The following is a 16652-nucleotide window of genomic DNA, read 5'->3' as shown; positions in this document are numbered from 1 at the left end:
AGGGGTGGGGGGGCAATCTTGTGGGGCTGAGCTCTTAACCTGTGGGATCTGATGCTATCTCCAGGTTGATAGTGTTAGAAGTGAGCTAAATTGTGGAACGCCAGGCTAGTGTCACAGACAGTCGTTTGTTTAGTAGGAAAGTCTTGTGCACTTGGTGTCCAGAAGTGTCAGAAGTGAAGAGGTCTGTGTGCATAATAATGGAGATTCACAGGAAAGAAAAGCCAGTGAGGAAGAACTGTGGATTTTTCCTTTACCCAAATCTTAAAAGGAAGACCCAAAAGGATAGAATTTAACTTCACTTGGAACAAATTCAAGAATATTTAGAGAAAGGCAAAAATACCCAACATCCAATGGTAAAAACTCACAATCTCTGGAGTGCAAAGATTGCACAGAAGCAGAGAAGTATGACCCCTGATGTGGAGAAAGTGACCCAAAAAAAAAAAAAAAAAAAAAAAAACCGACCCAGGAATGAAACCGAGCAGGACCCTGTGGGGCTCCTGGGTAGGGAAGTCTTTCTGCCCCCCATTTCTTGTTTGTAGGTTAGAGACTCCAGCCCTAAGATCTTCCTTGTGTTCTTTTTTTTTTTTTAATAGTTTTTTACATTTTCCTATGGTATTTCTTTTTATTATTTATTTTTAATTGGAGGATACTTGTTTTACCATGTTGTGTTTGTTACTGCCATACAAGAATGGGAATCAGACATAACTATATATATATATATATATATACATATCCACTCCCTCTTGAGCTTCCCACCTCTCCTCCCCACATTACACTCCTCTAGGTCATTACAGAGCAAGAGGCTAGTCTCCCTGTTTTATATAGCAGATTCCCACTAGCTATCTGTTTTACACGTGGTAGTTTATATATATCAGTGTTACTTTCTCAAATTTTCCCTTGAGTTCTAAACAGCAGATTAGAACAGGTGCTAATCAGGGAAGGAAAGGGACACAAGACAAGGGAGGAGGAACAGCCAAGAAACAAAAGAGCAGGCTTGGGGAAGGATCCTGGTTCTACCTCGAGGCATATATATGTATAACAATATCTTTAAGCCCTTTATAGAACTAAATCCCCAACAGATGGAAGATCCCCAACAGAATGAAGATTCTTCATTCCAAATTAAAGGGACCAGAGAAGCTCCTCTAGAAGATCACCTCAGGCCAGTTTAACAGAACCACTCTCACAACACATAACACTTAACCACACTCACAACACATAACACTTAACCACGCTCACTTAACCTGTATGACACCAAGAGGGGAACTTCTTTTAAAACACATTTATTTTGCCAGAGAGACCTTGAGGACATTCAAACCAAGCTTAAAGAGAAATCTCCCCAAAAACATTGGACATTTGTGTTCCTGGAAAAGAGGGGGATTCAGGCCAGTTCCAGAGGGATCTCTAGTTTCCAATTAAGATGCCATTCCTGGGGGGCAGGCTATATTGAGAAAAAAAGGGGGGGCAATATCCTGAACCAGCTCACTAGGAACACTGGCCACCCTCTCCCAGCTTTTCAAAGCCCTTAATCCCCAGACCACAGGACCTGTCCTAAGGAATCTCCCAGTCATCTGCTAACATTCTGCAAACTCCCATGAAGAGGGCAGCTTAGGGGCACAGCTATCTGGGGAGAAATCAGGTTATATTTTCCCAAATTACCTGTCCAGGCCAGGTACTCATTCCTGCATAAGAGGTAAGTAAATATATACTGTGCTATCAATGAAATTTAGGAGGTTATTTATTGCAGCAACTATGTTACATACCTAGTTAGTTACTAGGTAACTAGTTCAGATACTAGTTACTAGATCAGATACTCACATTGAAAACAAAGCCCTGGAGAGGTCATGTTGCCAAAACTTGGCCTCTGTTCACGGATGCCAAGGAGAAACATGGAGACCGTTTTGGGTGAAGTACAAAAGAATAGCCGTTAATTTCTTTTCCAGGCAAAGGGGACCAGAGCAGGCTAATGCCCTCAAGACTATGTGGTCATGAGGAGTTTTATAATGTTCAAGGAGCAGAGCAAGGACAATTCTCAGATTGGTTGGCATCCAGATGAAGTTTCAAGCATCTTCAGTCTTCTGGTCTCAACCAGTCTAGGATCAATGTTGTGATGGTCAGCAGTTTTCATCTGGAGAGGATCCACTTCTGTAAAAACACCTTAGGAATGTGTGTCATGCCTTTGTCTATATCTTTCAGGGAACTTGGAGTTCAGTGATTCAGCCATATGGCAGAATTATAATCTAAACTGCTACCGATTCCCCAGCCCAACACCTAGTATTTGTTTCTGCATCTTCATATTTCCTGATGACTGACTCTTGAGCTGGCATTCTACTTCAAAAGACAAAAACACAGGGAGTTGTACATGGGTTCAGTCATGGCCGAGTGAAAGCAGGGAAGGCAGTTTCTTCATCCTCTCCTTGGCGCTCCTGGTGGCAGATCCTCTTCACTGTGGGCTGCCGCTTGCCAAAGGGGTCGGCTGGTCTCAGGACTGCAAACACTGCTGCTACTGCCATGCCCTCCGGTTTCCTGGATCCTCACACACACCCCTCACCATCCACGGCCTCTCCTGGGTAGTCTCTCACTTCCAGGCCTCAGTCTTCTGCCCAGACATGGGGGAGGCACCAGATACAGGGACCAGAAAATAAGTCTGACGGTAGACCAGATTACACTAGGTATCCCTCAGTCTGGATGTCACATACTGGCTTTGTTTTATTTATTGATTTTTTTTTTTTTTTTACTGGCTTTGTTTCAACCCAGCTCTGCTTCCTGTGATTTGTTTCTCAGGGCTTCAAGCCAGAAGAGGAAGTCAGAACAGGAGGAAACAGGATGCCTGAAGGTTGCTGGTCTTGGGCTCCTCTTCAAACTGCCAAATGTCTGATGGGGGCTGGTGGACTACTGGTGGATCTAAGAGAATGAACCTCTGCTCAGGCTGTCTGCCACTCTGGGTGCCTTCCTGGCAGAGCAAAAAAAAGGTCTGCAGAAGGTGTCACAGCCTGGAAATCACCTTGGCCTAGCAGAGATGCAGACAGGCTTTGTCTCTTTGAGGTTCAATCTGAGGTAACCAAGACTTCTTGGTTTTTCTGTCCTGAGGTGACCAGGACAAAAACTCTGGTTGAGGACACACATCCATATTCAGAAGGCCTTGATTTGTGGTTTGTTAGGAGTGTTATCTCTCAGGAGCCACAGATCAAAATCATTGAAACTACCCCTGGATTACAAAATAGGGGAAATGTATAAAAACCCAAACTACAATGCTACATAAATTGTCAAGAATTAGGATTGGAGTTGGCAAGAAATAAAGGTGCTTCTTTAAGTAAGAATTGATTGGAGGTCAAAATGGTTACATAGTTGCATGTAGGGGAAGAGGGTACTTTGAAATTATGTTTGTAGCTGGCCTGCAGCTGCAGACATTGTTCTGAGAACCCTTGGGATCTTCCTGGTGGTCCAGTGGTTAAGATTCCAAGCTTCTACTTCATGGGGCACACATTCCATCTGCATGCTACAGGGCATGTCCAAAAAAAAAAAAAAATGCTGGTGGTATTCTTGAGTTTGATATAGTCCCTAAAGTTCAAGTTCTCAGAGATTTAAGAATATGTCTGACACCACATCCATGGATGGCTACCTGGCTCCATTTTGAATGTGTGAACCATGGATATTTCTTTTTAATTTTTAAATGATCTTCAATATGTCATCACCTGTTTTCATCACCCTTTTTTGGGGTGATCAGATATCAAAGCTAAGAATCTGTCCACAGTGAGGTTGGTTCAGTTGGATTAGACTTTACAAACATATTCTTAAAACAAGACAGTAACTGCAGAAAGTGGCCTTTGAACAATTTTTTTTTCTAGTGAATTACTTTAGTCCTTGAAATGATTTAGAAGTTTCACCAAGTGTTGATAATAAAAAGCAGATGACTCTTTAGAAGACAGTTTGGCAGTTTCTTAAGACATTATTATACTCATCATATCCAAAAATCTCACTTTTTGATCATATGCTCATCATATGATCCAAAAATTACACAAATAATTTGAAAACGAATGTTTTTGCAAAATATGCACAGGTATGTTTCTAGCAGTTGTATTCATGATCGCCAAAACTTGGAAACAGCCAAGATGCCTGTCGATATATAAATGACTAAACACACTTTAGACTCTCCAAACAATGGCATAATATCCTGGGACTTAACAAAGAAGCACTTAATTCAAGAAAAACATGAAAGAACCTTTAATGCAGGCTACTAGGTGATAGAAGTCAATCTGAAAAGGCTACATACTGTAAATTTCAACAAGTAATCTTTCCAAATTCAGGAAAAGGCAAAACTATGGAGACAGTGAAGAGATCTGTCTGAAGGGCCAAGGTGGAGAGGTTGAAAGGAATGAAAAGGTGGAGCCCAGGGGACTATTAAGGCACTGAAACTATGCTATATGGTATTGCAATGATGGATTCAAGTCATTATGCATTTTTCAAGATCTGTAGCATACACAACACAAAGAGTAAACCCTAGACTATAGACTTCAGATAATAGTAATGTAGCAAAGAGCTAACATCCATCCTTCTCAAACTCTTCCAAAAAATTGCAGAGGGAGGAACACCATCAAGCTCATTGTAAGAAACCACCATCATCGTGATGCCAAAACCAGACAAAGGTATTTCAAAAAAGAAAATTATAGGCCAATAACACTGATGAACATAGTTGCTAAAATCCTCCATGAAATACTAGCAAACTGAATCCAGCAATGCACTAAAAGGGTCATACACCATGATCAAGTAGGATTTAGCTCAGGGAGGCAAGGATTCTTCAATATATGCAAATCAATTAATGTGATACATCATATTAACAAATTGAAGGATAAAAACCTTATGATCATCTCCAAAGATGCAGGAAAGCTTTTGACAAAATTTTATACCCATTTATGATTAAAGAAACGCTCCAGAAGATGGGCAGAGGAAACCTACCTCAATATAATAAAGGTCATATACAACAAACCCACAGCAAACGTCATTCTCAATAGTGAAAAACTGAAAGCCTTTCCTGTAAGATCAGGAACAAGACAAGGTATCCAAACTGGACGAGAAAGACAGCAGTCAGTGTTTGCAGATGACATGATTGTATACATAGAAAATCCTAAAGATGCCACCAGAAAACCACTAGTGGTAATCAATGAATTTAGTAATGTTTCAGGATATATAATTAATACACAGACATCTCTTGCATTCATTTACACTAACAACATAAGATTATGAAAGAAAAATCCAAGAAATAATTCCATTTACCATTGCAGCAAAAAGAATAAAATACCTAGGAATAAATCTACCTAAGAGGCAAAAGGCCTGTCCTCAGAAAACTAATAGATACTAATGAAAGTAATCAAAGATGACACAAAGAGATGAAGAGATATAACATGTCCTTAAATTGGAAGAATCAATATTGTGAAAATGACAATACTACCCTAAACAAACGACAGATTTCATGTAATCATTATGAAATTGCCAAGGGCATTCTTCACAGAATTAGAACAAAAGGTTTTACAATTTGCTTGGAAACACAAAAGACCCTGAATAGCCAATCTTGAGAAAGAAAAACAGAGCTGGAAGAATCAGTCTCCTTAACTACAGACAATAGGGCAAAGCTATAGTCTTCAAAACAGTGTGATACTGGCACGAAAATAGACCTACAAATTAATGGAAGAGGATAGAAAGCCCATAAATAAACCCACTCACCTATGGTCAGTTAATCTATGACAAAAGAGGCAAGCCTACACAGTGGTGGAAAGACAGTATCTTCAATTGTTGAAAACATTGGGCAGCAACATGTTAAAAAAACATGTTTTTTTTTAAAAATCTACATAAAAAGTAGATTATGCTCTAACACCATACACAAAAATAACCTCAAAATGGGTTAAAGACCTAATTGTGAAATGGGAAGCAATAAAACTCCTACAGGAAAACATAGGCTGAGCATTCTCTGACATAAATTGCAGCAATATCTCTTTCAAACCATCTTGCAGATTAATGGAAGCTAAAACCAAAATAAACAAATAATACCTCATTAAACTCCAAAGCTTTTGGACAGCAAAGAAAACCATAGACAAAATTTAGAAAGACTAGGAGAACTCACAGATTGGGAGAAAATATTCCCAGTGATATGAATGACAAGGAATTAAGTCTCCAAAAATTGCAAATAGCTTAATATCATCAAAATAACCTAATAGAAAAATCAGCAGAAGGCCTAAATAGATATTTCTCCAAAGAAGACACACAGATAGCCAAGAGACACATGAAAAGATGTTCAACATCTCTAATTACTAGAGAAATGTAAAACAAACTACAATGAGATATCACCTCATACCAGTGAAAATAGCTATCATCAAAAACTCCAAACAATAAATGCTAGAGAGTGTTTGGAGAGAAGGGAATCCACCTACACTGTCGGTGAAAATGTAAATTGGTATAGCCACTATGGAGAACAGTATGGAGAGGCCTTAAAAAACAAAAAACAGAACTACCATATGATTCTGCAATTCCAGTCCTGGGCATGTATCCTGAGAAACACATGGTCTTAAAAGATGCATGCATCCCAATGTTCACTGCAGCACTGTTAACAATAGCCAAGATAAGGAAGCAACATAAGTGTACATTGACAGAGGAATGGATAAGGAGGATGCAGTACATATACACAGTGGGATATTACTTACTGTTAAGAAGAACAAGACACCATTTGCAGCAAAATGGATGGACCTAGAGATTGTGATACTGAGTGAAGTAAGTCAGACAGAGAAGGAGAAATACTGTTTGGCATCCCTTATATACAGAATCTAAATAGAAATGATATGAATGTACTTATTTACAAAACAGACCCACAGACCTAGAGAATAAATATATGGTTGCCATGGGGAAGGATGTGGGGAAGGATAGTTAGGGAGTTTGGGATAGATATGTACACACTGCTATTTTTAAAATGGATAACTGACAAGGACCTGCTGTATACTACAGTAAACGTTGCTCAATGTTATATGGTAGCCTGGAAGGGAGGGGAGTTTGGAAGGAAATGGATACATGTATGTGTATGGCTGAGTCCCTTTGCTGTGCATCTGAAACTATCAAAACATGGTCAGTTGGCTATACTGCAATATAAAATTAAAAAAAAATAACATTGTAGATCTTTATAGCAATATTTGTAGCACTACATTATTGTTTTTAATGTCTGTATTGTTTTCTGTAGTATTGTTTAATAACCCCCCAGGCTCCTCTGTCCATGGGATTTTTCAGGTAAGAATACTGGACTGGGTTGCTGTTTCCTTTGCTAAGTGTATAGTATAAATGTACCATAATTTAACCTAGCTCATATATATAGACATTAAAGTTGTTTATAATTATTTTACTATTTTAAATATTTTTGAAATAAGTATCATATAGGAATCCATTTATTTCCTTATGATAAATTCTTTGAAGGAGATTTGCTTGGTCCAAAATTTCTTGATATATAAAATATTTTGAAATATTATTAAAAAGGTTTCTATATTAATAAAATGCATACTTATACTGAAATAGAGGAAAGCAGTAGAATGGGAAAGACTAAAGATCTCTTCAAGAAGATTGGAGCTATCAAGGGAACATTGTATGCAAGAATGGGCATGGTAAAGGACAGAAATAGCAAGGACCTAACAGAAACAGAAGAGATTAAGAAGAGGTGGCAAGAATACACAGAAGAACTGTACAAAAAAGTCTTAATGACCTGGATAACCACAACGATGTGGTCAGTCACCTAAAGCCAGGCATTCTTGAGTGTGAAGTGAAGTGGGCCTTAGGAAGCCCGAAACAAAGGTAGTGAAGGTGACAGAAGTCCAGTTGAGTTCTTTCAAATCCTAAAAGATGATGCTCTTAAACTGCTTCACTCACTATGTCAGCAGAAAACTCAGCAGTGGCCACAGACAGGACTGGAAAAGGTCAGTTTTCATTCCACTCCCAAAGAAGGGCAGTGCCCTTCTTTTAGAATGTTCAAACTACTGTACAATAGAGCTCATTTCACATGCTAGCCAGGTAATGCTCAAAATTTTTCAAGCTAGGCTTCAGCAGAACATGAACGGAAAACTGCCAGATGTTCAAACTAGGTTTTGAAGAGGCAGAGGAAGACATCAAATTTCCAGTATCTGTTACATCGTGGAGAAAGCAAGGGAGTTCCAGGAAAACGTCTACTTCTGCTTCATTGACTATGCTAAAGCCTTTGACTGTGTGAATCACAACAAACTGTGGAAAATTCTTAAAGAGATGGAAGTACCAGACCACCTTACCTGCCTCCTGAGAAACTGGTCAAAAAGCAACAGTTAGAACTGGACATGGAATAATGGACTGGTTCAAAACTGGAAAAGGAATATGTCAAGGCTGTATGTTGACACCAGCTTATTTAACTTACATGCAGAGTACATCATACAAAACGATGGGCAGGATGAATATGTATGTATAATATGTTATTAATAAAATTGAAGATGCCTTACCACAAGCTCTACTGTGATGCAGTCAAGACAGACATCATTATTTCCACTTTATATTTGACTTAAAAAGGTTCAGTTCAGTTCAGGTGCTCAGTCATGTCCAACTCTTTGAGACCCCATGAATCGCAGCACGCCAGGCCTCCCTGTCCATCACCAACTCCCGGAGTCCACCCAAACCCATGTCCATTGAGTCGGTGATGCCATCCAACCATCTCATCCTCTGTCATCCCCTTCTCCTCCTGCCTTCAATCTTTCCCAGCATCACGGTCTTTTCAAATGAGTCAGCTCTTTGCATCAGGTGGCCAAAATATTGGAGTTTCAGCTTCAGCATCAGTCCTTCCAATGAACACCCAGAACTGATCTCCTTTAGGATGGACTGGGTGGATCTCCTTGCAGTCCAAGGGACCCTCAAGAGTCTTCTCCAACACCACAGTTCAAAAGCATCAATTCTTCTGCACTCAGCTTTCTTTATAGTCCAACTCTCACATCCATACCTGACTACTGGAAAAATCGTAGCCTTGACTAGACGGGCCTTTGTTGACAAAGTAATGTCTCTGCTTTTGAATATGCTGTCTAGGTTGGTCATAACTTTCCTTCCAAGGAGTAAGCGTCTTTTAATTTCATGGCTGCAATCACCATCTGCAGTGATTTTGGAGCCCTCCAAAATGAAGTCAGCCACTGTTTCCCCATCTATTTGGCATGAAGTGATGGGACCGCATGCCATGATCTTAGTTTTCTGAGTGTTGAGCTTTAACAAGGTTACCATATCTGGAAAGAAAAAAAAAAAACAAATTACCTATCTGGTTGAATTCACAGAATCACTGAGTAAAATAGCTGAGATTGGTACACAAATTTGTTTCTGTCCTAAAAAGTGAAAGAAAGTGAAAATAAAGTCGCTCAGTCACGTCCGACTCTTTGCCACCCCGTGGACTGTAGCCCACCATGGGATTCTCCAGGCAAGAAGACTGTTTCTGTGCTAAAGTCCTGTTTAATCTAATGTTATACTGCCTCCCAGTGGTATAAACTTATATTCACAGGCACTTGTAAATCAGTAGTTAACATATTTCCATTCTTATGCCTTGGGAAATAGTGGAGATCTATTTACTTGTTTACTAGCAAAGTAATTTTTCCTGCATACCAAAGATGCTCTTTTTAAAATATTTACATCTCTTGAATCTGTATATTCTATGCTTAAGACACACAACAAGCAGTTAATTATATGAAATTTAACATATATAGCATATATATTGTCCAAGTCATTGTATCCTAAAAGTTATTAAACTATTATTATTATTCATTTTACTTTAGTAGTAAAATGAATGAATCTCACAGAGTCTATGTAACTTGGCAGTATCACACAGCTACCAGTGGCCAACCGATACTCACACTGTCTTGTTCATTCTCAAAGCCCATCTTTGTAACCATGAATTACGCTTCTACCGTAGTTCTTCCGCAATTAGAATTTTTGTCGAGGCTTTGATCTTGCACTGCATGTTTACGGCTTTTCCAACATAATATCTTCTGCATGACCACAAGCATCAGATCTTGTGAAATCAATCCTTGAGTAATACCTTGTTCAGGTACTCATTTGTGTACTGCTACTGCTACTGCTGCTGCTGCTGCTAAGTCGCTTCAGTCGTGTCCGACTCCATGCGACCCCATAGACGGCAGCCCACCAGGCTCCCCCGTCCCTGGGATTCTCCAGGCAAGAACACTGGAGTGGGTTGCCATTTCCTTTTCCAATGCATGAAAGTGAAAAGTGAAAGTGAAGTCGCTCAGTCGTGTCCGACTCTTAGCGACCCCATGGACTGCAGCCTACCAGGCTCCTGCATCCATGGGATTTTCCAGGCAAGAGTATGGAGTGGGGTGCCATTGCCTTCTCCGACTCATTTGTGTAAACACAACAAATAAATATCTGTTCATTGTCTACCATCTATAACTGTACACTTTTTCACAAAACATAAACAAGAATTTGTGTTCAAATATGCGTTGATTTTTGCTACTCCACTCCTGACATTGGTGGTAAAAAACAGTGGTGAAAAAATTCTTCTCTAAGTGCTTTAAGGTCTAAATCCAAATCACACCTTTAGAAATGAAGTGATGTGAAAGTCACTCTATTGTGTTTGACTCTTCGTGTCCCCCTGGACTATATAGTCCATGCAATTCTCTAGGCCAGAATACTGTAGTGGGCTGGCTTTCCCTTCTCCAGGGCTCTTCCCAACCCAGGGATTGAATCCAGGTCTCCTGCATTGCAGGCGGATTCTTTACCAGCTGAGCCACAAGGGAAGCCTTTAGAACTGCTGTGCAATAGGATGGTCATTAATCACATTTGAGTATTAAAATTTAAATCAATTATAATTAAATAAAAATTTAAAATCTAGCCACATTTCAAGTGCTCACAGCTCCATGTGGCTAGTGGCTACAATTGTGGTTGCACTGATGTGGAATATTCCCACCACTGTAGAAAGTTGATTCAAAAGTGCTGATCTAGAATAAAAACAATAGTTTTCTTCCAGATGTTGAACAAAAGGAACTCCAGCTAACTTGCTTTAAAATAATGAACCATATGTAGCTCAATACATTTTATAGTAATTAGAAACATTAGCCTTCTTCAGTATGTGTGCTTGTAAAATGTATAGACGTTAATATCGAAGTGAAGAAAGACTGTACAATGAGTCTGTTGGATTAATATTTTTCATAGTTTTCTTTCACCATCTTTTTGACGTCCAAAGACTCGGTAGTATTGTGTGTGTTAGTCGCTCAGTCCTGACAATTCTGCAATCCCACAGACTGTTAAGATCCAAGTGAAGCAAGACTGTACAATGACTTTGTAGAATTAAGAATTTTCAGAATTTTCTTTCACTATCTTTTTGATATCCAAGGATTCTGTAGTATTTTCCCTTTTTTAATTTCTAGTATTATTGATTTGTATCTTCTCTCTGTTTTCCTCAGTTCACTTGAGGTTTATCAAATTTACTTATATCTTCTGAAGAACCAGCTCTGTTTTGTAGAGGCTTATCGATTTTATTGATCTTTTTCAAAGAACCAGCTTTCGATTCCATTGATCATCTCTATTGATTTCTGCTGTTTAATGTCATTTCTTTTCACTTTGCATTTTCCCTTCTTTTTCTAGTTTACTATGGTTAAAGCTTAGATATTTGTTTTTAGATATTTATTCTTTTTGAATATGTGCATTCAATGTAGTAAACTTTCCACTAAACACTTATTTTACTCTATGTCACAAATTCTGAAGTTGTATTTTCATTTAGTTAAAATATTTTTAAAATTTTCTTGAAATGTCCTCTTTGACTCATGTATTGTTTAGAAATATGTTGTTAAATCTCCTGTATTTAGAATTTTCTAGTTATATTTCTATGTAGCCATCTGATTCTAGTTTAATTCCACTATGGCCTGAGTGCATACATTATATGATTTCTATTCTTTTAATTTTTTAAGCTATAATTTTTCAGAATGTGGTCTAACATGGCAAATATTTAACATAACCTTGAGACAAATGTATATTCTGCTGTCGTTAAATAAATAGCTTATAAATGTCAATTATTTTGTATACAGTTGATTGACGGTGCTGTTAGTACAACTGTGTTGTGATTTTCTGCCAGATGGCTCTGCCCATTTCTGACAGAGGGTTACAGAAGTCTTCAGCCATAATAGTGAATTCACCTGTCTCTCCTAGCAGTTCTATCAGGTTCTACCTTACATCTTGACACTGTTGTTAGGTTCACATACAAAAGAATTGGTATGTCTTCTTGGAGAAGTAATTGTTTTATGAGTATGTAATGTTCTTCTTTTTCCCTGGTAAGTTTTCTTGTTTAGAAGTTGCTCTGCATGAAATTAATATAGTGTAGCTACTCCAGCTTTCTTTTGATTAGTATTCACAAGGAATATCTTTCTCCATTCGTTTCCTTTTTCTTTTTTTGACTACATGTATCTTCATCTTTAAAGTGGATTTTTTATAGAAAATACAAAATTGGATCTTGTTTTTGTTTCACTCTGACAATTTCTTTTAGCTGGTATATTTAAACCATTGACATGAAGATGATTATTTAAACAGATGAATTAATATCTGCCATGTATGTTAATGTTTTCTATTTGTTGCTATTGTTCTTTGTTTCCATTTTGTCTTCTATTTTTTCAGCCTTATGTAGTTTTAGTTGGGTAGCTTAGATTATTGCATTTTCTCTCCTATCTTGTATCCATTGCACTTCTTTCTTTTTAAAAAAATATTTTTAGTGATTGCCCTGAAGCTTGTAATACAAAATTACAACTAGCTCAAATATGCTTTCAATTAATACTGTAAACCTCAAAAGAATAGTGCAATATCTTATAATAACAAAATAATCCTAATTATACTCTTGTCCCTTACATTGTTACTGTCATTCATTCCACTTATGCATAAACTACAAGAATCTAATACAGTCATTATTTTGAACAAGCTGTTACCAGTGTGATCAATTAAGAATAGGAAAGATACATTTTAAATTTTCTCATTTATTCCTCAAAGTAGGTCCTAGTTTTTGACCTATATTACTTTCCTTCCCTCTTTCTATTCTTTCCTTATTTTAACATTCTTACAAGGAAGGTCTCCTGGCTACAAATTCCCTGAAGATTTTTTTCCAGGAAAAAATCTTTATTTCCCCTTCACTGTGAACAGGATTTCAGAGAATATATAATTTTATGTTGATAATTTCTTTTTGTCTCAACAATTTGAACATTTCACTCCACTCTGCTTGTTTACCTGGCTTCTTTGGAAACAAAAGGTGGCAAGGTAATTTTTTTTCTTCTTGCTTCTTTCCAAATTTTTTCTCAATTTTTGTTTGGCTTTCTGCAATTTGACTAGGGTATACCCAGATGTATTTGATGTTGTGTGTGCGCGCAGTTTTATGCTGCTTGGTTTTCTCCAAGCTTCCTAGATCTGTGCTTTAGAGTCTGATATTAATTTGGGGTAAATTCTCAGTCACCGTTCCTTAAAATATTGCTTCTACTTCTTTCTTCTCCTTTTGGTGTCCCCATTACATGTTACACTTTTAGTAGTTATCCCACAGCTCTTGGATATTGTTTTGGGTTTTCTTTTCTGTTTTTTCTGTTGTTTTGTTTTAACATTTCAGTTTTGGATGTTTCTGTTGCTATGTCCTAAACTCAGAGATTCTCTCCTCAGCCATGTATTAATGACATCATCAGACACTCTATTTTGGTAAGTGTTTTGATTCTCTGACATTTCTTTTTTTCCTTTCTTATAATGTCTATGTTCTCCTTACACTACTTATTTATTCTTCATGGTGTCTATATTTTGCATTGGAGTCATTAGCATGTCAGTCAGAGTTTTTAAAAAGTTTCCAGTGTGATGATTCTAATATTTCTGCCATATCTAAGTTCTGATACTTTTCAAACTGTGCTTAACTTATTGCTTTTGTTTTCTGTGCTTAACCATATGTGACCCTCTGCAGTGCCGTGGGCTATAGCCTACCAGGCTCCTCTACCCATGGAATTTTTCAGGCAAGAATACTGGGGCAGGGTGCCATTGCCTACCTCAGGGGATCTTCCCCACCCAGGGATTGAACCTGCATCTCTTGCATCTCCTGCATTGGCAGGGGGATTCTTTACCACTAGCACCACCTGGGTGACTGAAAACTGTGTTGCAATAGATATATTTGATCTTTACCTCTGATTCCTGGCAAGGAGCTTCAAAAATCATTATAATTTTGTCCATTTCTTGAGTCATAGAAGTAACTTTGTTATGCTAGTGATCACTCATTGTGAAGGTTCTGTATAGTTTCAAGGGAGTGTCTGGTCACCAGAAAAAACCACCACCATGTGATTAGAGGGTAGCAAATTCCTGTATTTCCCCTGTCCTCAGACACATGAGCTGTGCATGCCTACACGTGGCTCTAACGTACCAAAGACACTGAGACCTAAACTCTTCATAGCAGAACATTGCCCACATTCCAGATTGGCCGTTGGTTGATTCACTTGCAACAAATATCCAAATAACACTACAAGGGCTCTGAAAACTGAACTGGAACCAGAGCCCACAGAAGGCCTGAACCTAGCCAAAGTGATTGTCTGCTCAAACCAAAAATTTGGATATGCGTCAGATATTTAAACAAGAATCTCCTAACAAAATATTTATTAAAAATGTCCAGAAGACAATCCAAAACTATTCAGCATACGAATAGCCATGAGAATTTGGACTTGCATGGAGAAAGACAATCAACAGAAGCTGTGCTGACGTGACACAGATGTTGGAATTATCTAGCAAATATTTTAAGCAGCTATTATAAAGATACTCAAAATACCAAAGGAATGAAGAAATAAATGAAGTCATTTAACAAGAATTAGAAATCATCTTTTTACTCTTCTGAATTGCCTTCTATCTAAATTGATTGCTACTTTTATCAAGGATAAGGAAAATTTTCCATCCTAAATTATGACACCCCAATTTTTTCCAACAGGTAAAGGTCACTTTTTTCACTTAGTAAGTCATCAAACAAAATCTTAATACATGATTATTAATTTCAATCTCATACATATGTGTGTATATGTATATACATATATATATATGTATATACATATACACACATTTTTCTTTCTATACGGCATCTAATGTAAGATATTTTATTTGAATGTTCTCCTAAATTTTTATCTGGAATTGTTCACTTTTTTAAATTGGTAAATATCTTTTACTTCCTTTTAATGTTTTCCCTCCTGTGAGCTTCCATGATAAGTTTTATACTTTATTTCACAATAATAATATGCTGCATCTGTGTAACACTTTACAGTATGTATTTTTCCCAGTGAAATTAATCATTCCATTGTCAGTCATAAATTTTACCTGTTTCCATTCTCTTACCTCTTTCTCTTAATAGTTCCCTTTCATTGCCTGTGAGAACAAGAATTTCCATATCTGCTTATTCTTAAACAAATTATAAACACATTTACAATTTATAAATTATAGCACTCTTTCAAGATCTCTCAGCCTTGAAAACTCTGTAACTGTGAACCACTAGAGTCTTATCAGTAGCATTATTTTATCACCTCAATCCTCACCCTCATTCCTTACAGCCCAAATTCTTACCTCATTTTGCAATCCGCCCAGTTGGAAAACATCTTTCTCTACCATATTTATATCAGGCATTTTACCTCCAGCTTTTATTAGAGAACTAAGACTACAGTCAACCGTTTGTGGCCGGAACTTCCTGAGTAACTGAAAATGTCAAGCTAAACTAATTTGGATAGTGAAAAATTCACACAGTGAACCACACATTTTTCGTCAGAAGGCCACTTGCCACAAACACACAGAAGATTGGGCTTTGTATGAATGTTTAAAAAGACAATGAGCTATTTCATGAATAGTACTTTAATTGCAAGACAATGGATTTCAAACTAATCACCATGATAAGTCCAGTTACGACACGTCAGCTTGCAAATATATTACCCAGTTATTGACTATATTCCCTGCACTGCACGTTTGATACTTATAACTCATTTATCTTGTAACTGGAGGTTTTGGTTCTCACTCTTCCTCACCTATTTCTTTCCCTCTGCTCCCCCCACTCCTTCCTGGCAAACACTTATTTGTTATTTGCATCTATAACTATATATATGCAGTATAAAAATTTTGAACTGCTATATTGTACATTCGAAGTTAATTTTGTAAATCTACTATTCTTTAGTAAGGAAGAAAAGGAAATGGTGCTCAAGAGGACATGGGAGTTATTTACTGAAGCAAGGTCACTGGATACAGCAATAAAGATAGGAGTGATGTGGTGAGGGCTGCTTTTATTCACTTTTGTCGAGTGATAGACAAAACTGGATTTGATGCATTTAAATGCTGAGAGAATGTATTTTCCTTTAAATACATTTCCTGAAAGAAGCAGTGGACATTCTAGGTTATGCTTGTATCTGAAAAAGATGAAACATAGAAATGAAAAGAAGTTGATATTGATAATGTTGCCAAAACCCTGCCTGTGTTCTCTGTTGCCGAATAGAAACATAGAGACAGGTTTTGCCTGAAGTAGAAAAGAGTAACTTTTATTGTGCTGCCAGGCAAAGGGGACCACAGAGGGCTAATGCACTCAAGACTGTGTGACCCACGCAGGAGTGGGATAGTGAGGAGTTTTATAGTGTTCAAGGAGCGGTGTGTCA

The 16652-nt window shown here is 37.6% G+C and overlaps 1 protein-coding gene across 3 annotated transcripts in view; it reads right to left on the bottom strand.

The window, feature by feature from the left end:
- LOC139176036 (C-type lectin domain family 2 member H-like) overlaps positions 1-15739 on the bottom strand; it is a 40177-nt gene extending 24438 nt beyond the window's left edge. For 2 of the 3 annotated variants that reach the window (XM_070790160.1, XM_070790163.1), the window contains exons 1-2: positions 15583-15739; positions 8493-9257 (exon numbers count right to left, since the gene is read on the bottom strand). The gene's annotated coding sequence lies outside the window, so the exon portion shown is untranslated. Of the gene's footprint in view, positions 1-1815; positions 9258-15582 lie in introns of all 3 variants that reach the window. The other variant, XM_070790159.1, reaches the window with a different exon arrangement.
- Positions 15740-16652: the final 913 nt, after the last annotated feature.

This window comes from Bos indicus, chromosome 5, assembly GCF_029378745.1.
Source record: "Bos indicus isolate NIAB-ARS_2022 breed Sahiwal x Tharparkar chromosome 5, NIAB-ARS_B.indTharparkar_mat_pri_1.0, whole genome shotgun sequence".
NCBI lineage: Eukaryota > Metazoa > Chordata > Mammalia > Artiodactyla > Bovidae > Bos > Bos indicus.
Note: the sequence above shows the minus strand (reverse complement) of the source record. Positions and strands in the feature narration are given on the sequence as shown.